This window comes from Dermacentor silvarum, chromosome 2, assembly GCF_013339745.2.
Source record: "Dermacentor silvarum isolate Dsil-2018 chromosome 2, BIME_Dsil_1.4, whole genome shotgun sequence".
Lineage (NCBI taxonomy): Eukaryota > Metazoa > Arthropoda > Arachnida > Ixodida > Ixodidae > Dermacentor > Dermacentor silvarum.
Window position 1 is genome coordinate 234,355,018 of NC_051155.1, and position 20,862 is coordinate 234,375,879.

A 20,862-nucleotide genomic window follows, 5' to 3' on the forward strand; every position below is an offset into this window, starting at 1 on the left:
CATTTCACCTTTGGCAATTAGCATTTACTGACTACTAGTACTTCATCTTGCCGGCTGCCTCACTTGTGCACATATTCATGACAACTTTGACCCCAATGCAGTAATATAAGCGATGAGTATTGTTGAATAGAAAACATATGAACTATTGCAAATACGTTGCAAGACGGAACATTAAGGTTGAATACACGTATGACTCTATCAATAAACTGTACTGCGATGTTTGCATACTTGTGATACTTAGGCTTTGCTTCATAATCAGTGATGGAAGGCACTTACACGTGGGCTTGTTGTACTCATAACTGTCTGCAAGTGTTATGCACAGTGCCTACACTGGCTTCGCCTTGACCGCGCCTGCACCCATGTAGTGGCAGGTAGCACGACACGTGGTGCAGGTGGCTGGGTTGACGACATTGGCCGCCCTGTGCCACTCGTGCCCGGCTTACACGTAACTGAGAGCCTGAGTCGATTTCGAGCGACTTCCTTCCAAATATCCAGACATGAGACCAAGGCGGCTTCATCAGATCTGCACGCAATGCATGTACTAACACCTTGCTGGACACCACACCTGCATTCTCTTTTGGCAACCATACAGTTAAAGGCGACATGAATTGAAGCCCAAGTTCACATTGCTTTATGTAACATTACCACTTCTTGTTCGAGTTTTTTACAGGATCTAGATGGAACTACATGGGGCCCGAATTTCCGCGATGGTTGCGTAGTGTTCATACTTCCCTGATTCTTTAGGCATTTAGATCACCTTCATCAAACCAACTACAACAGTAAACTTGCAATTAGCATTTTCACATCGGAATCGTGAGACCAAAAAAAGCGCTTCGAAGCCGCCGCCACTTCCACCGCCCACAAGTGCCAGCACGTGGCCCCCTACGCCGCCCAGTAGCCCGCCGCCAGTTGCTCCACAAGAAAAAAAGTGGTCTCGTAAGAACGTGAAACACTTTCATTAAGTACTTTTCACTAGCCTAACTGCGTCGGGCCTACACCTGTAAACGAATTCAGTCTACCACACCCTCCGTTGCCACTCCGTCTTGACTGGCGGGCCTCCTGCATTGAGCAGTGCCGACAGTTACCTCCACAAATCTTTCCTCTTGCCCGTAAAATTCGCATCAAATTCCCCCGACCTACTGTACACAAGCCGGGGGTTGCGTTCCATGGAATTTATAAAAAAATTCTTCTTGTCTAAAAGAAATTTGGTGTGAAGGCATCATGGTGTGATGTACGTCCTTCATGTATAGCAGGCTAACTGGCCGCCTGAGAGCATCACTCATAAGTTATCCGTTTGGGTGCACGGAAAATTGTGGAATATGAACCGTTTGTGAAGAAACATATTGCATGCTTAACGAAATAGACAATTGATGAGCACATTGTTGCAATTAATAGAGCAGTACGACATAGCCAGCACAAGCATGTAACTTTAGAAGCATCAATTTCCAGGTTGTCTCCATTATTGGCTTGTGTATTACGTTGCTTTGACAGTGCATGACAGCTTGACATATCGATAAGAAATTTTCCACATAACGCTTTATTTTCATCAACAATATCTTCCTTTCAAGGTTTTTCTACAATAGATGCAGCTGATACTAATGTCGAAGTGCATAAAGAATTGCCTGCTCAACTATAGTACAGTGCACATTTTGTTGTAATGTGCTTCGCGAATTTGACATGACAATTTATTTCATACTAGCCACAGATTTATTAGGTACACGGGTCACCCCAATACAGCTGGACCAGAGCAATGGCCTCCATCACCTTGCAAGCAGCCGAAGTGAGGGAGACCGGCCGGTAGGACGCGAGGTCCCGGCAGGCTTTTTGGCCTTCAGGATGTGGCCCACGATGGCAGTATGCCAGGACTCGTGCACATGCCCTGACCGCCAGATCGCGTTGAAGCAATCGAGCAGGCGCTGCTGTTCGCTGGCGGCCAGGTTTCGGAGCAGCTGGGTTGTCCCTCCGTCGGCTCCTGGAGCTCGTAGAGTGTCAGTGGCTCCTGGCAGATGGTGGCCACGTGGCTGCATGTCCAGTCTGGGTGGATACACCGAAAAGGCAGTTAGGCTCGCTGGCGCCCGAGTATCCGGTGTATCCAAGAGAGCCGCAGTTCCTCGTCATAGCGTACACCTGCATGCAAGGGCGTCAGGCACTGCACAAGATGCTCACACAGCTCTGCATGCCGCAGTCGCAGCGAGTTGACATTCCACTGGAGCACCCTTGGGCGGCAGTAGTTCTTCACTGTGTGGCTTGCCATGATGATTTCCACCCAGCGTTCCTCCTGCCAGCTGGCGCAAGTAGGAGTGTTAGCTGGGTGTTTACCACCACAGTTGATGCAGTGAGCTAAGTTGGCACAGCTCTCCCCCTTCTGGTGAGGCCTGCCACAGTGGAGGCAGCTGGGAGTGACATGCCCGTATCGGCCGAACTTCAGGTGCTCTAGTGGACGTGGCCTGGCCTGACGGACGCGGAACTGCAGTTTTGTAGGATCACATGCTCGGTGAATCGGGTTGCCGAATCGAAGTGCCACCGTGTTTCCGGCGCGGCAGGCGGCCAGCACAGTGACACTCAACCCGATCGCCCTGAACGGTTCCTCATCTATGAGCTCTCCGTCGATGCCGTACAGATATCCTGTACGTTTCCCGAGAGCAGCAGGCATGCGGGCAGCAACTGGGATGCCCCGGAGCTCGGTGATGGTGAGCAGCTCCTGGAGGCGGGCCTGTGATGTCGCGTCTGCGGCCACGGTGTTCCGACGGGTGTTAACCTGGACCGCAGAGGTCAGGCCGCGCCCAGAGTGCTGACGCAAGTTCCAGGCGTGTTAAGCGCTTGAAGGCGCTCCCCGGTGCAGATGGCCGGAACAGGGATGTCCCCGCACCCGCTGGATAAAATTTCAGGAATGGCGGTGCCCTGTTCCATAGCCGTGGAACGCCTGCGAGCATTCTAGGAGGCGGAAACAATGAACCTGTATATATATCGTGCATGTGTTGCACGTGAAGAAGTTGTTTAAGCACGAGTAAGAACACATCTACAAACAGAAACATATATAGAAACGTTGCGAGGCGAGAAGGTGGCAAAGACTTCCGACACTGCTCGACGAGTGTGTAGTTCTGATCTGGTCGAAAACATCCGAGCCGCCGCCGGAGGCACCGGCAATAGTCACGGATGCCGCGCGCGTTCGCACACGCGGGCAAAACGCCGACGGCGTTGACAACAGTTCTGCGCATTGCTGGTGCTGCTACAAACCCTTCATGTGCCGGCTCAGCGCTCTCGGTTGAGGGAGGATCCACAGGCTGGGTACTGGTGGCAGTCTTCCGGACCTGCCTGCTGTTGTGCGACCGCTGGGCCTGTGGTACCACTTGGTGCACGATCCGAGGGCAGGGAGTTTCCATGTGTCGCGCGGGGTTGCCCCTGACCCTTCTTTGTAGTGGCATGGCGAGTGGACTTGGGGCCCGGTGGCTCCTTCGAGAAAGCAGCGGCACTGTGAGGCAGTTTTGACACCTTTATGGCAGATGTGTTTCCCGAGGGTTGCCAGTGGTGGTGGCTGAGTTTCTTTGGTGTTCTCGGCGAGATCTCCGGGAGACACCACAGGGGTTGCAGAAACGGGCGCTCCAACTGTCACCGAAGTAGGGCCTTCAGCAAGTACGGCGCCGGTCGCAGCCGCTTTTAGATTCACTGCCTCTTTGTTGGCAGCGCAGCAAGGTGCCGCAGTTTCGTGCTTCCTCTTGCAGTGAGGATGCGCACTTTGGCCACTGCTCAGGTGGCTCCCCTGCGTCTACGTATTAACGTCTGGTCCATGTCCTCCTCGTCGGGAAGCTCTGTAGTGGGAGGCCTAGCAGCCGTGCCAGGCGTCTGCGCCGGGGGGACTTCAGGCGGCCCGGGCTGACTCACAGTGGCTGGAGTGCCCTGGAGTGACACGGCAGCAACTTTGGTCATGGCTGCCGCTTTAGAAGCGGCGGTGCGCTTCGAGCCATTCGTTGACGTTTGCCGCTGACCTCGCCTCCATGGCTTTTTAGCCTTAACGAGCAGCTTCCGCTGACAAGGTGGTTTGGCTCTGCGCAACATTCACAGAGCGCGTGCCGTCCAGCACTGCTTGATGGACTAGTTCCTCCTGGCCCAACTTGGGCGACTGGCTCCTCCACGTGGCTGAATAACAAATAAGGAAACATAGTGGGGCATTTGGAATCAGTACACAGGTAGAGAGTACAGGTTTTATAAAACAGACAGTCTCAGCAAGTGAACCGACAATGGCAGGAAAAAGTGGAAACCTCGAGCTTCAATCGTCATCATCGTGCATGAGCATCGCACTCTCCTTCTATAAATAGTGACAACATTCTTCACTACAGTAAATGCGAAGAAGCGAACAATAAGCATGCCTGGTAAATCTCAGGTACACACACTGACCGGACAAGTGTAACCCTGGCACTGTCAATACACATCACTTCAAACCGCAACTGTGAGACAATTCTGCAATATGAACCATTTTTGAACAAATTTTGCCATGCTAAACAAAATATTCCAAGAGCACATTTCTGCATTAAATAGAACATTACAACATTGCCGGCACCAACATGTATTATCTGTTACCTTTATTGTTAAAAATATTTTCTGTTGGGCTGCTGAGCACGAGGTCGCGGGATCGTATCCTGGCCACGGCGGCCGCATTTCGTTGGGGGCGAAATGCGAAAACACCCGTGTACTTCAATTTAGGTGCACGTTAAAGAACCCCAGGTCGTCCAAATTTTCGGAGTCTCTCACTACGGCGTGCCTGACAATCAGATCGTGGTTTTGGCACGTAAAACCCCATAATTAATTTTTTTACAACATTTTAAATTTCCACGTCTCCGCTCTTTGGTATTGTCTTACGTTGCTTCAACAGTACACAACAGCTTAACACATTGATAGGCGACATTCTTCCACATAACGTTTTACTTTCATAAACAATGTGTTCCTTTCAAGCTTTTTCTACAAGGGATGCAGTTGACACTAATATCTAGGTGGGTAAAGAACTGCTTGCTCAACTATGGGATGGCGCACATTTTTCTGTAATGTGCTTCGCGGATTATGGCGTAACTTCTAAGCTGGCACACAGTTTTTTATATACAATGTGTACAGATGTAAAAATTAAATTAAGTTATGGGGTTTTACATGCCAAAACCACAATCTGATTATGACGCACGCCGTAGTGGGAGACTCCGAAAACTTGGACCACCTAGGGGTTCTTTAACGTGCACCTAAGTCTAGGTGCACGGGTGTTTTCGCATTTCGCCGTCATCGAAATGCAGCCGCCGTGGCCAGGATTCGATGCCGCGACCTCTAAGCTTAGAAGCCCGACGCCATAACCACTAAGCAACCACGGCGGGATGTTGTCATTTGTGGCTTTCTACATTTATGTAACGTGACTGTTAAAATTTGACGTTTCATTCATGTCTATTTCGTTAATAACACCTGAAAGGGTATTACATTAGCGGTGGGTTTGTACGGAACGCCTAATCGTCAGGATGATCTATAGCGCAAGGTTATTTGTTATGCTTTGCATTTAGGCTTCATGGGCAGGTGATTGGTAAGGTAATCAGTTTCTAACATGCTAGGCACACATAAACAGTCACGAAATGGTAACGTGCATCAGTATGATGTACTCATGGTGTGCTACGTTTTTACGAGTGTGCTGACAATACACAATGTGACTCCTGTAACACCACCTTACAGGATCTATTGTGAATGCCTTGCGGCTAGCCTGTTGCACCACATCGGTAATAACAAAAAACGTACCAACCAACTCTTCTGCAAACAAGTATACTACATTTACTTCCTTTCTTAAGGCCGCTGCACATGATGCGATTTTCATCGCACTGGAAGTGCGATTTCTGTCGTATGCGACGAAAATCGCAGTCGCAGGGCCGATTCTGCGATTTTCGGGTGGTCGCGGCGAACGGTGCGATTTTCCGTCGAAATTGCGCCGAGGCCTATTTCGCGGTCTGTTTGGGAAAATAGCGTCGGTCGCTCAGCACAACGTGTATAGATACTTTTTTGTCTGTAAATGTTGGCTCAACAAGCCTCGAACAGTGCAACTAATTGAGTGGAGCCGTGGATTGCGCAATTGCTAAGTACCATCAGCACCGATACGCGAACAGTGCAGACAAAACACGTAGGTCAGATTCGGTACTGTGATTTCTATGCGTTTGTTGACACGCTACGTTGCTAATCACTTGACACTTTTTTACGTTAGCTTTGGGTGCTGATAGTACGTACTTTTGAGTGTTTTTTTGTTATTCTTTTACGTTGGCTTCGGGTACTGATAGTGCGTACTTTTGCGTGCTTTTTCCGTTATTCACACGCGCTGCGAGTTGGTAAATATTGCGACGTGTCCCTCACGGGAAGACATGACCTTCGGATGTCCCAATTTTCTGGTTGTACAAGCTACTCACGATATACGAAAACGCCACAGTTGTAGCGCGGTATGCTTTTACGGACGGAACAATTTAAAGAATATGCAACTACGGTCAAATGGTCACGCTATACGCGCGACAATTTACTTGCAGTCAGTTGGTTTGGGCTTTCATGCGCATTTTCCCGAATGAATTATCTCATTTCAAGGTTCTGTTACTTCCGCTGCGAGATGCGACTGCTTATGAAGCTCGCAAAGTGAACGTGCAAACTATATACCGTAATGAATGTTCTACAGTAGCATACTTAACGCTTGGACTGGTAATAAACAGCATTCTCAATTTGTTTTCGAAACATTATTTAATCAGTTCTTTCTCATTTTTTCTGATGTAATATTTTTCTCCTGCATAAAAACCAATAAACCTTCAATGTCTTGCAGACTTTGTATCCTCACTGCACCTGTATTACCCCCACATTAGAAGGTAATTGCATATTTCGCTTACTTCAGTGCGTCGAATTTTATTATGCTAGTCGTAGCGTATCACAGTATTCTAAGAAACTACTTCGCTATAAACATCCTTGCCTTTCCTTGCTTCCCTGTCTCTACTTCCTGCAAAACACATACAACAATGCGAAAAGCAGGCAAACGTCTTGTTTTTGTACGCGGTAGATAACACATTAAACAAAAGCAGATCAATATTGTGCACTCAAGTCAGGCGGTTGCATTCCTTCCTGTGAATGATAGCATCTTTTCAAGTGTGGGTGGTTCTTGCATGTCCACAGCTCATAAAGTGTACAGACTCACCACGAGGCGTAGGCCTTGCCCATCAAGATGGAGGTAATGTTGCTAATGAGTCTGCAATTACATGTATTACTGCATAAACCCGTATAAGCATATCTCATCATCACTCAGCCTAGTTTGCTCCGAGTCATATTCACCAAAATTCTGCGTATCCGAGCTTGCTCTGACTCATATTCACCAAAAGTATACTTGGCGGATCATGCTCTGACCCATATTCACCCAAAATCTACTTAGTCGAGCTTGCTGTGACTCATATTCACCAAAATTCTACCTAGCCGAGCTTTCTCTGACTCACATTTGCCAAAATTCTACTTAGCTGAACATCCTCTGACTGATATTCACCAAAATTATACTCAGCTGAGCTTGCTCTGACTCATATTCACAAACATTTTACTCAGGCGAGCTTGCACAGAGTCATATTCACCAAAAATCTACTTAGCCGAGCTTGCTCCGCCTCATATTCACCAAAATTGTACTCAGTTGAGCTTGTCATGACTACCACGTGACAACATTCACCAAAAGCTTACGAGTGAGAGCAAGCTCGGTTGAGTATTAACCAAAATTCTACTCAGCCAGACTCACACGAACTAAGACTCGTGGTTAGTTCGAAGTCTTAGTGAGCCGACGTTTGAGTCAGTTCACCGAGCTATGCATACATTACATTATGCGACCTGTGTGATGCACAAGCAAACATTGCATATGAGTACGTGTTGCATCGGGTGAAATAAAGACAACTGTTACACACTGCAGTTAATCTTATAGAATGTAATTGACCGTTGTGTGAAAGGTTTGCCTCATGTCGATTCCAGCAAGTGCATTGGATTTGCGTCATATCGTTTGCAAATTCTGCTGGCTATCTTGGCCATTACTGCGTGGCTACATTTGTGCACTTCAACAAAAAGTTGAATAAATGACTGGGGCAATATATTAAAAAAGATGCTTGCATCACTGCAAGTACAACAATCAGAACATGATACAAACACATGCACATAAGATGCACACAAATGCTAAATACATAAACAGACGGAATCAGTTGGCCACCACCTATTGCAAAAAAAGAAAGAAAAAGCACAGGTCAATGCTGCAACGACCACGCATACCATTCCCCTTGCCATGTACATGGGCTATAGGAGAAACACGTGCAACCTAGCCGTTACCTCATGGTAGCAGCTATGAACGCTGTTGCATTCGCAGCTGGCCACTCAACCACTCAAGTGTGTTCAGTGTGCTTGTACTTAGGCACACGTTTATATCTAAAAAAATAATGTGGTGTCCTGTAAAATTTGAGAATCTTTGGATTGTGAGGCTCCCAAAGGTAAATATTTTTATTCCATCCTTGTTCAAGGTGAAAGCTCTTACACAAGCTTAGAGATATTGTCAGTGCCCCTCACTTTCCCTCAGAACATATGTAGTCTGTTCTTGACATTCGAGCAGCTTTTCAACAGCAAGAAAGGGAATCAGATTCCCTTGTTTTCAGCATTTTGTGAACGCAGACAATTCAGGGAGACAAAGTTTTGGTAATACAATTGGTTCAGGAATACCAGATTAGATTGTACCTTGACGCTTTCCTTGCACTTTCTTATTTGGGGCGCTATAATGTGAAATGATTCCAAACTGTTTTGATTTCAATTGATGCAATCAGCCTCCACGATTGGTCAAAACATTTTCGGGCCACTCCCAACTTCGCCTGTCTGTCACGCGACGTCACGTAAACCGCGATAGCTCCCGATCTGATATAACGTGTACACACTGATTATGCATGATTAAAACGCGCAAAAGAAAAATAATCATTCCTGATTAGACACCTTTTCACCATTAGCCCTTTATTAGTCCAATGTTTTCTGGCTAAGCCCACTTGCCTGTCTGTCACGCGACCTCTCAAAACCGCGAAAACTCACCGCGTCAAAGTGATGTGTACGCAAAAAAAATGCATTAATATGCCGAACAAAACTGAAAATTTTTCTGAATAGCCACAGACTGCCCCGTTCCGAAAGGAATAGAAGATGGCTGCCCGCCGATCGCTCAGGCCCTCGCTACTCGCACCTGCCGGTGAGCCTGTATTTATTTGCGCATGATAAACCTTTTTGCGTGGCAGTAAAACTTTGTCGAGCCCTTTCGGCATGCATAGGACATCGCTCTGCCAACTCTTCCTTCGTGAGGATCCGTTTTAGCGGCATTCTTATCCTTCCGTTGCACGCCGCCGCGATTTTCGACCAGCCACCGCAAGCTAAGTAAGGTGAAGCGGACCAATCGGAGAAGGCGGCACCACCCTGTTGATGCGGTTATCTATTTTCACTATACTGGTTCGGCCCCATCGAAACCCTCTCCACTAGAGCGTGCTCCTTGCCTCTTGTCACCCAATTAGATAAGAAAAACCGCTGGGCGTAGACAATGTTATTGGTTTTGAAAGCCAACAAAGGTGACCTCCTATAAACGAGCAGATTGTTTGATTGGGTTGTTCAGACAACGCTGCGGGTCAGCGCCCGATGCTTGGGTCGGTGGTTACGTAAATTTGACGTCAGGAGTTTGGAATCAGAACAGTTGGAATCATTTTAAGTAATAGCGCCCTTGGTCAAATATTCTAGTTTGCAATGGCTCCAATTAGCATGCTCTAACATCGGTACTTGCGTAGTGGAACAGGCTACGCCCCTTAAGTATTGCCATAGTTTACAGGCTGTACAGAGATCATCCGCACTCTCTGAGAGCCCTGTGCATGCGAATAATCTACTTGTTTGCTTTCAATGCTCCATTCGTGCTTTTAGTTAACAGCGCTTCATAACCTACTACGTAATGACAGAAACGTGCTAACTAGTTCAACAGACTGGGATGCTGGCTTGCATTTCCAGGAAAGGAACCATAGTGCCTGGTCCAGTTGCATATATGTTTTTGGTTATCAGGGGCTTTCTGCCTCACTTTTAAAATAATGTGCTCAAGCAGGTAGAAGCACACGCTTGCTATTAGCGGATAGTTTCGATAGCTTTTTGCTTGCCACACAAAATTTTAGCGTTCATATTTGTTATGAAACAAACAACTGTACTCGAACAAGGTATTTAATGTTAGCCGGGGGGGCTACGCGGCTGCGTTACGTACTGCAGTATACAGGGTGTTTCAGCGAAACACTTCCAACATTTATTTAAGGTTGCCTGTGGCAGATAGCCCAATTCTAATTAATGATATGGTCTACTCGAAGAGGCGGACATTACTTCCACAAAAAATTGAAATGCATAATCGACTTATCAACAAAAATTCACTAATTAAGTTTTTAACTAATTACCAGATCGGCCATATTGCAATTTACGAATTGTAGCCGTGGAGTTCGCAAGGCGGATCCATTTAGAATTAATTCTCAGGGTGACACCAGTTTCGAGATATTAATTCCCCAACTTTGCGGAGAAATGCATTGGCGTTCCAGTTAATTTTGTGCTTCAATGGATAAAGCGACGTTTTGTTAAGAAACTAACTGGAACGCCAATGCATTTCTATTCAAAGTTCGGGAATTAATATCTCGAAACTGGTGTCATACCAGGTGTCACCAAGCCCCGGTGCTGTACCGGGGCTTGGTGAGAGCGCCGTGGCCTGGTGAGCGTCGTGGCTGAATCACCTAGTAGCAGCGACGATGTTACCCATGCTACCACGAAATCGCTGTTGACTTGCACTAACCAGAGGGAGGGATCAGCTGGCCAGAAGTTCGGAAGGCGGAACGAGAACGCCGAGAATGCCTGGGACGCTACGGTGGGAGGCGCCGGTGGATTCCATTCGCACTGTAGTCAGACCAAAGTCGCAAAGTTTTCAAAATCCGTGGTCATCAATATTGTATATGTATCGTGCATGTGTTGCACATAAAGAAGTTGCTTAAGCACGAGTAAGAACCACGACCTACTGAAATACTGACCTGCTCAGCTGGCGGCTCTCTATGGAGCCGCTTGCGCCCGGTCTCGTTCCAGACTCCGCCGCTAAGGGGCGCTCGAGTTACCCCATCGGAGTGCCGGAGAATGCATGGTTGCGATAGGGCGTTGAGTGCTTCATCGAGCACGTCGTGCTTATATGTGGCGTATTTTGACTTATTCTAATGATTGTTATTTCGAAAATGCTCATTAACACTTTAGTTAACATTTGAATGTGTTTATTTACAAAACCAGCGTCTAGTAAACGTGGCGTGCTAAACTTTAAGCACCTTTCGGGAGTTTGGTTCCGTCTTGTTGGCCATATAGTTAGTGAAAAATAGCCTGCTGAATTTCTCGAGGACGAGCTTTGGAAACATTTTTGTGGGCTCTTCCGTAGAGCCTTCGTGTTTGAACAGCCTATTCTGCGTAGTTGCTGGGAGGACAGTTGTCACAACTAGTGACATTGGTTTCTTTTGGTGAATTGACAGTGGGGCAAAAGCTTCAGCGGCTTCTTCAAGCGCGCATATAAAGGAAAGGAATTCCTGTCGCGGGTACGAGAGTCCACCTCTGTCCACATTAAAGATCACTGCAGTCGCTGGACTAGAAGAGCGTGGAGCCTTGATGTTTTGCACGCACTGCTGGCATGTCAGTGAGTCTTCTGTAGCTTTTACTAAGAAGCCGGCGATTAGACCCAGCGTGCTAGTCTTGATGCCTGGAAGCGGGGGACCTGAACAAAAAAAAAGTAAGAGCAGGGAAAGGTTGCATATCGGAATGAACAGTGAATAAAGGTCATGTTGCGCGCGTCTGACTAGCCAACATTTGAGTTTTAAAAGGCAATAATTAATGAAACATAGTACAATATGCATTCCTTTGTTTCCTCGCCTGTCGCACTGTATACATTCTTGTGGAGAACATATTATTTGCACCTTGTCGCTTACTGCATAAAATATTTGCTGATACTCTCTTACGACCCAGCTAGTGAGCACGTGCAGGGGCTCTACGAACGACGCCGTATATACGTGTTTCTAACGCGCGCGCCCTGACCACAGCTAGTACAGGAATGCTTTTGCACAGTTTCCTGTCAAGATGCCGCTATAGTCGGATATAACTTTAGAAGACAGCGGCATTTGCCCCTCAAAGGCGGATGCATAGGAGCCGGCACCAATAGGCGCGCACTTCAGGTGACGTCATGAGCCGGACGGCCGGTGTCCCCGCCGACGGAGAACATGCCTAACATGGCCGCCCTCGCTTCGAACTGGGCCTAGTCGCGTCAGCTCTGTGCGTCTCCCTTCGTCAGAGTGATCTGTCATGCCGGAAATATTATTGTGAGCTTACGATGCACAATTTGTGCCGCGTGCGTTTGTTCTGAGCCGTGAGCCAGCGAAGAAAGATTGCAGCGAACATCGGTGGCGCTGCGCTGCGCTTCGTGTGGAAACAAGATCCCGCGGCGGCATACCGCTGCAAACAAACATTGTACGTGTTTGTTCCGTGGTGTTTTGTTTTGCTCCAAAGTGAAGTTACGACGAGGAGAGTTCGCCAAAGTCTGGTACCTACTGTGAGCGGCGGGTGTGTTTGTGTACTGTGCCCCTGCGTTTCTCGTCGGACGTGGTGAAGTGATGGAGCAAAACCATTATCAGGATAAATGAGAAAAGCGTGCGCGGATGAAACCAACCAGCGAGTTTCTCAACAGAAAAGATTTGTGAAAGCAACCTCCAACGCAAAGATTCGTTGCTGCCAGCTCAGCGTGCAAACGACCGATCGTTCGCAGCAGTGTGATAAGATAGCCGAGCGTCTAGCAGCGTCGTTCGAGTGTTGTGTAGCACCGTCGATTGATTGCTTTCCACCAATGCTAACAATCAGTGACTAACCAACGCCTCCTATAAAGACTATAGGAGGCGTTGGACTAACACGCGCTGTTTGAGCGAATGTCATTGGATTGTTAACGGTCAGGCGTTTGGAAGCAGTGTTTGTTTCCTTAATGTCAGCCTGAATGCCAATATAAAATTATGACTGATACACTGGTGCCGTTGCAAGGGAGCTTGGCATGAATTCGCGTCGCTGTGTGGCTTGGAACTCTTCGCTCACTGCACGCGCCAGCTGTAGAAAGCCTGCTGTGACACAATCGCGCATAAGCTGTGCTGTCAGCGCTCGACTTGCTTTCCCACAACACAGCTTTGCGCTTTGTCGTGATATGTCGCTACTAAAAACTTCCTATGACAGTGAAGGCAACAGAGCCAATGTGTACATTAAAAAAAAAAGTACGACAAAGTAGGCACAGCTGCTTGTGAAGTGACTCCTAATAGTTCTACTCGCGTCTGCGTTAAATGTGTGTGCTAGTTTTCTTGTGTCTTTGTGTATATTGGTTATTTTGCCTTTTTTGTATTTTATATCTTAGTTTTCGCGCTCGCGTGTGTGTTCATGTGTGTGAATATGTGAGTTCTTTCGTGCGTGTATGTTTTGTTCCTATTTCTATCCTTTTATTTTTGCATTTGTTCTTGTAAGCATGCTGCAGCCACGACTTTCGACAATTCCATTAACTCGTATCATTCAAAGCACCAAGTCGTGTCAATAGCAGGGCTGGTCTCTTCGATGTCATGAAAGCCATTCTCTCTTGTCTACCTTGCCTCCTCAGTCTGCCACCTTGCTTTGTTTTCTCCTACTATTCTGACCTTGCTTCTTAGATCTGCTGTTGCTGCAACGTGATTAATCAACTTGCACCAAAGAAAGTTCTATCAGCTGTGACAACAGAAACATTGACAGATACAAAATGTTAAAAGCATCACGTGGCTTGCACAGTTACTTCGTCTTTTTCCACTGTTAATATGTTTATGCATCAGTGCATACGGTAGCTTACCAGAAGTGCACATGAAAAGGTGCCATATTGTGAAACAGCAACTTGCTATGTTGTTGCATTCAGTCTTAATAAACAGATGGTTTTGCTGCCCGTCACATGTAGTGGTACACATATATAACATTGTGCAGTGGGGTATCATGTCCTGTCTTGACGCTTTCATCATTACAAATGCAGTTTTCTTGTGAATGGAGTCCAGCAAAGCAGTGCTGTGAGAGCTTTTGCAACTTTCACCATTTATTACTTCCCCAATATCACCGTCTGAATCTGTCCGTCACTTTGCCTACGGCTTGTAATGAACACGTGACTCACTAAAAAAAGCACGTTCAACTTTACTGTGCATTTTCCGGTACGTAAATATCACAAAAAATGCTAGCAAAGTTAGTCACGTTAATAATTGTGTTTGCATTCGCATTACTTGCTCGAGTCAGATTAATAAATTGAAAATTGGCTATGACAACACTTCAATTTTCAGTGCAGACTGCTAACGGAGCCATAAAGCGTGCTCCGACTAATTTCACTACGGGGCGCGTCAAACTCGACGGTGGCTGCCTGAATGAGCAGTTTGGGCCTCACTAAGCTAATGATGTTTTATATTTGTTCTCTTAATTGCATTACTTGTGTGAGCCAGATAACAAAATAATCAATGCAACCACATGAATGGCTGCCCGAATGAGCATTTTGAGCCCTCCAACGATAATCAGGGTTAGCAATAGTGTTTCAATTCAGATATGCCAGCATTTAAATGTGTTTCTATGCCACTTCTTAAATCGAGCACAATGTGTGCAGGACGTTGCTTATCAGAATTGAGCTTCTATTATAAGGAATATGCCATAAATGGAACTGCTTATTTATTTGAGAGGTCACGGAATGGATGGTTGGCTGTTGCGAACCCACCGGCAAAATTTTGGTAGCCCTAATAAGGGCTGTTCTTTTGTTAATAAGAAGCGTTTATGCTTAGTCGAGTGGCTCAATGCCAGACAGCTCGCAGTCGGAGTCACTTTCTTCAGTTTCATCTTCACCCAGCTGGATGATTATGGGTTGAATGAGCTCACTCCCAGACGTGTCAAGTCTGAACTTTGCCTCCAAGTCCATCACATGCTGAATGCTCTTCCTCCAGTCTTCCGCCGTTACCTGCTTGATTTTCTCCCTCAAGATGATGTCGACCGTGGACAGCTTGAAGTCTCTGTTGTCCGCAGCGATGCCATTTTTGACCTTGGCCCACACAAGCTCAATGGGATTAAATTCGCAGTGGTACGGCGGGAGCCTGAGTACAATGCAACCGGCCCTTACAGCTGTGTTGTCTACGATGTAGCTCAGAAAGCGTGACTTTACAGATGCCACCAGCTCAAGCAGCTGCTTCTTTATCATCCTTTCACCGTAGGTGATGTTCTTGCTTGTGAGCCACTCCTGTGCCTTTTCCTTCTTCCAGGCCGTCGTTGGCAATTTCTCTTCTCGCCGGCTATGGTAAGGTGCATTGTCTAAAACAATGACGCTACCAGCTGGCAACTTCTGCAGAACGTCATTGAACCAGCCCTCAAAGCGATTGCCGTCCATTTCCTCGTGGTAGTCACCTGTCTTTTGGCCTCGGAATATATCCAAGCAGCCGTCGACGAAACCATCCTCGCTGCCGATGTGCGTCACGATCAGGCGCTGACCTTTCCCAGATGTTGTTTTAGACCCGTCGTCAGGCCATTTGCTCGAGCGAACAGGCGTCCGCGCTTCTGCACCACGATGTCTGTCCCACGATCGACCGAGTGTGTCCCGCCGTCACCCATGTCTTGTCCAGGTAGAAGATCTTTCAGCCTTCCGCCCGGTAGCGCTCCACGTCACGGAGGTAGCGATTCCGCCAATCGGTGATGTCATCCCGGTCGATAGGTGTTTGAAGCCGATCTCGGCAAGCAGGCGACGCACAGTACACCGCCTTAGTGATGGTAGTTCCATACGCTCCGAGAACTCGGTAGTTACCTTCTCGACCGTCGGTATCTCGTTGCGGCGAAAGAAATCGTGCACACATGATCTCAGCGCGCACAACGTGAAGCTGTCAAACTTCGCGCTGCGTCTCCTCTTCTCTGCATTGCGTGGGCGCTTTCTCGAGGGCGTCGTCAGTTTGCCACCCGAAAAATGCGAAGATTTAACTTCCTGCCTCACCCTGAACACAGTCCTTTCGCTTACACCAAGCATGTCGGCGACAAACTTGCTCGTGTCCTCCACGCTGCGTACAGGCTGCCTGTTACGCCAAAACGTGTAGCAGTGGGAGATCATGTTGCGGAATCGCTGTTCAGGATGTGGCCGCTCTTGTTCTTGCCGAGGCTCCTTGGTGGTGTGGTCATCGAGGCGACACAAGGCTCGTTCGGCAACAAAGTATCGCGTTCCGATCTCACCTCGCTGGGCTCCATGGCGGAAAACTGGCACGGAACGCCGCGCGCGATCGTTCGCGAACTCACGAGATCGCAGGTTCGCAACCGCGAAAAAAAGAAAAAAATGTTAATTAAAAGTAAGCCCAACACATTAGATAATAAGGTTGTGCAAACACACAAAAAGTATATATGAATCTTATGCTATTAAGCCAGCGACTGCTACGCCCGGTGCCGTCGATCTTGCTCTGTAGCAGACGACGCACAGCGTTGTAGAAGGCACGGAGGTATTTTTATCTCGCGATCCGGCATGTGCGGTAGCATTTCCATCATGATAGTTTTACCAAACCACTCGTCAAGATACAGAAATCTTATTATACCGACAAATACGCGTTTTAGAAGCAGTGACAATTTTTTGAGTGGGACTATTTTAGTCGCGAAGGAATTGGCTGCTGCGCTTCGGTCAACTGGGCGGGTCCTCCTCCTGTCTTCTAAAGTTGTACCCGACTATAGGCATTGCGCTTTGCCGAAGTTATTTTATCAAAGCACATGTGCGTGGTCAGACAAGAACGCTTGAGCTGCCAGGCGCCGCTTGATTAAGGCGCGTAGTTGAAAAGACCTACACAGCACACAGTTGCAACGCGCTTGCAGGTACAGCCTCCCGCATTTTTAACTATATCGCGGGAGCGTCCATCACGCGTCATTGTAGCGCCTTTAAGCGGCGATAATCAGCGAGACCGGCAGGAGTACTCTCAAGCGCACTAAGCACTTTCCTGTGCAAGAGTCGTCTAATGCGATGTTCCCTTCAGGACGGCGAGCGACCATATTGTAGTGTTCTCGCGCGATATAGTTAAAAGTACGAGAGGCTGTGCGTTTACGTCACGCACCGGCTGAACTCTGTAGAGCTGCAAGGTGAGGACGCATGGCGATTTGGATGTCCTTAACAGAAGCCTTTACGTGCTCTGTGCTCGATGTTGCCACTTCCAACTGAAGGCTGTTATATGATGTGCTTGGGCCTGTTGTGGCGACGGTTGCCGAAGTTTCTTCTTCAACCTGATAGTGTGCTATAGGCATGTTTTCTTCACGATGTGGCAGTGTTCCTAGCTGTCTTATTTGCTGTTGTGGCTGCATTTCTAATGAATTTGGTGATGGCAAGGAAGGTGGAGTGGTCCCTTGCGTTTGGGCTGTCTGTAAGCTCAGTGGAAGATGGCACGAGCCAAGAAGGCCTACAGTTCGTTCTGTGCTACCGCTTTCAATGAATGTATGATGCCCATGGCTAGCACTTTCTGCAGTGATGACAGCGCTGCACGAGCATCCGTTTGATCATTCGATCCATTTAGCTGGCGGACAGTGGAGAACAGGGCTTCTACAGGATCGCTCGAGAACTTCGCTGTGAGGACGTATATGAAGCCCGAACGAAGGAGGAACTTTGTCGACTCCACAGTTGACCGTGTCGTTATTTGGAGTGCTTCATACGTTTCCAGTGAAATGAAGGCACGCTTGTCAGGCGCTGTTTCTTTCCAGGCCGCAAAAAACGGCAGAAACTCGTTCTCCAGCCAGGATAACCTGAAATAATTAAGGTTAACAATGCATAAAACGACACTGTTTCCTAATATAACTTTAGCTACCTGTCGTCATCACATGAGCTGAATGGCATCCGATCAGGGTCTCTGGTGATCACATAGAAAGTGGTGCTCCTTATGTTATGGATTGTGAACCACTTGTGTATCATTTCCATGAAACGGATCGTCGGCAGGCTGTCCTCGAACCCTAAAACGCCGAATCTCCTTCCATACTGTTGCAGATAACGCAGTGTAGCTGTGACCTGAAGAAAAATAAATAAAAGGGCCAGCGTGGCTTCCGTTAACGTACGTTTTACGTCGACAAAATACTGACTTTATGATATCTCGCTAGTTCAATTATTCTTCGCGTTATGTGATGCATTAATACAGACCTCTGGCGAAAACACGTCGAGAGCTCTCCTGACGTTCATCTTCTCGAAGTTCGTAGAAACACGTGCTTCCTTGTGAGGCGCCGGACTAGCTTGAACGCGTTGTCTTTCAATAATGTCAACCAACATCCTCAGATACTTGGGGCTATAATATTCCCCTCCATTGCAAAGGAAAAGGTTTGGTGCCAGGAGCTGATTACGCTCGTTTTTCAGTATGTGACAGTGGTCAAAAGCCAGGAACAGCCTCCTGTTGTCGTTCATGGGGTGCCTGCAATGAGTGAAAAACCTCGCAACTGAATTAAAGGTCAATCAACGAAACAAAGTTTCTTCGAAAGCACAATCCCAGCTTGAACTTATGTGTATGGGAAAGCTGCCTTCCGGAATTACCGACTTAGCATATGTAGCTTAGCTTCAACAGATTTAAAAGAACGAGAGGACACCACTGGTTGTATTGCCCCGTTGCTCAGTATTGAGAACATTCTGCAGTTGGAAGAGTGATTATCCGCTACAAGTCTGACGACCTCAAAGCCAGCATCTTCAACGGACCTAATAAGATGCATCGTCAAATGATGAAGCTGTTCTCCTGTGGTGGACCTCGTGAAGTAGTAGCCAACTGGAATGCTAAAGATTGCGTGAGTGCATGATGTTAAACACCTAAATTACGATCATGAACACCAACTCAGCAGTTTTCTCATAATCGAGAGAAATCTATGGCGGAATATCTTACGTGTAGTGGGTGGACAGCCTAACGAACACGAAGGCGAGTAGATGGGTGGCGAGTTCATTTTCCATTCCAACGCCTTTTCTAGCTCTCCCATTTCCACAAGACCGTGCACGCGGTCGGCTTTTTTTTTTTCGTATGTTGCTACTTGTTTGATGGACATCTCGTCGACAACAAGAGATCCTTTTTCTCCTAAAGTGAAATACAGTCACGGCAAAGGCTGCAGTGATTGATACTGGAGCATTCTGAAAGGGTATAGCCAGAAATTTTACGTACGCGATCAGTCAAGGAGGTCGACTCTTGATGTAGCCGTTGTTTCATCAGCGAGGAAACAACCTCCCCGCTGCAAGCTCCTATATACATCTTTAACCCCTTCAGTCACGGCGTACACATTTGTGTACGCGACGTATTTTCGCAATTTCTCTGCAGTGGTGTCAAGGAATAGATCGCGAACATTAAGCTTATAATAACTTGAAAATTCCGCTTACCTAATGCACCTCCATTTTATTTCTGAGTGCAATGTGTCACTATAGACGACCGCTTTGGTGAAGGCACTACCGTGTTTTACGGGCTGTTCGACGTGAAGCGGTTTGGTATCAGCTGTGAAATAACTTTTTTTTTTCCTTTCTAGTAATGCTTGCAGCGAATAATTAAATTGTGTATGTAATTCGAGTGGTTTACTAAATTTATTTTATGAAGAAACGTAGTATAACTGACTGATCACTAAGCAGATATTCGATAACTCTATAATTATAATGAGTCATCATAATATGCACAAGGAGTCCTTCCACTACCTAGATTTGCTTTCAATGGAGCATGCATTAGCTTGGCATAAATATTTGTAAATTTCATACATTTATCGAAAGTCTATCATAATTCGTGACTGAAGGGGTTAAGGTTGATCGGCTGGGGAGTGTCAGGCTTCCAGACTCACGCAGTATCTCGTAGCCACAGGGAGACTTTGCGTGTCATAACACGGCTTGTCGTATTGTGTCCTCAGACCACTTGTGGTGCTTTGTGTCTAGACATGAAAGTTGTTCGCTGAGAAACAGCGCTTTGGTGTCGTTTTCCTTCAGCTTGTCCTGGAAACAGGAATAATGAATACCAACGATCTCACGGAAATTGCAAGCAGCGCGCGTATCGGTCCACACATTGACAAATTCGTTCACACATTGCCAAGTATACCTGAAGTACTGCAGCGTTGGCCATTTCAGAAAGTAACTTTACGTCCGCAACTTCATGTTTTAGCTGAGCAACCTGCGCTCTTAAAGCTGCATTCTTTTTCGTCAGTCTTAGGCATTTCCGCCGCAATGTTTTTGTTGAAGTGACCATGAGTCACAGCTTTCTTATCGTTATATTTGTTTGTGCTATCAGAGAGCGTCACACGTTCCTTTGCGTGTCAGGTAAGGTCGCAGAAAGTTCTGAAAATTCTGATTGTGATGGAAGAGGCAAAGCCTCTGGAGATTGTGCGGGAATGGTGTTTTCAGCCGATGGGCCGTCGCTTGGTGACAGGCTCTATTCCAACGGTACCACAGCCGAAGGCACTTTTTTCGTGCAGAAAAATTATAGCCATATTGTACTTCGTTCCACTTTCTTTTATTAACTGAGTCTGTCGGCTAGACATGGTGCGGCATGAAGCCTTCTATGAAAGTGTTATGTTTCTGACGTATTTCCGTATTTCCGTTACGTCATAGAACATAATACTTCCACAAACATGCAAAATTTGGAAATCTCTCGGTCTAGATTTGAGCATTGCAGAGAGCTTTATATATCTGCCCGCGCTCTTGCATGCATCACTAACGCGCGACAGTGATTTGGTCTAAGCGTGCCTAGAGTGTGCCGACACAAAGTGATGCCTTCCGCCGGATGTTTGGGACCGTGCTAACCGAGATCACGCGTCACTTGCGGACTTCGATGC

General features: G+C 47.1%; 1 pseudogene; it reads right to left on the reverse strand.

Annotated features, from left to right (window-relative positions):
* Positions 1-4,009: 4,009 nt before the first annotated feature.
* Positions 4,010-20,153, reverse strand: LOC125943589 (uncharacterized; annotated as a pseudogene).
* Between the last annotated feature and the right edge of the window lie 709 nt (positions 20,154-20,862).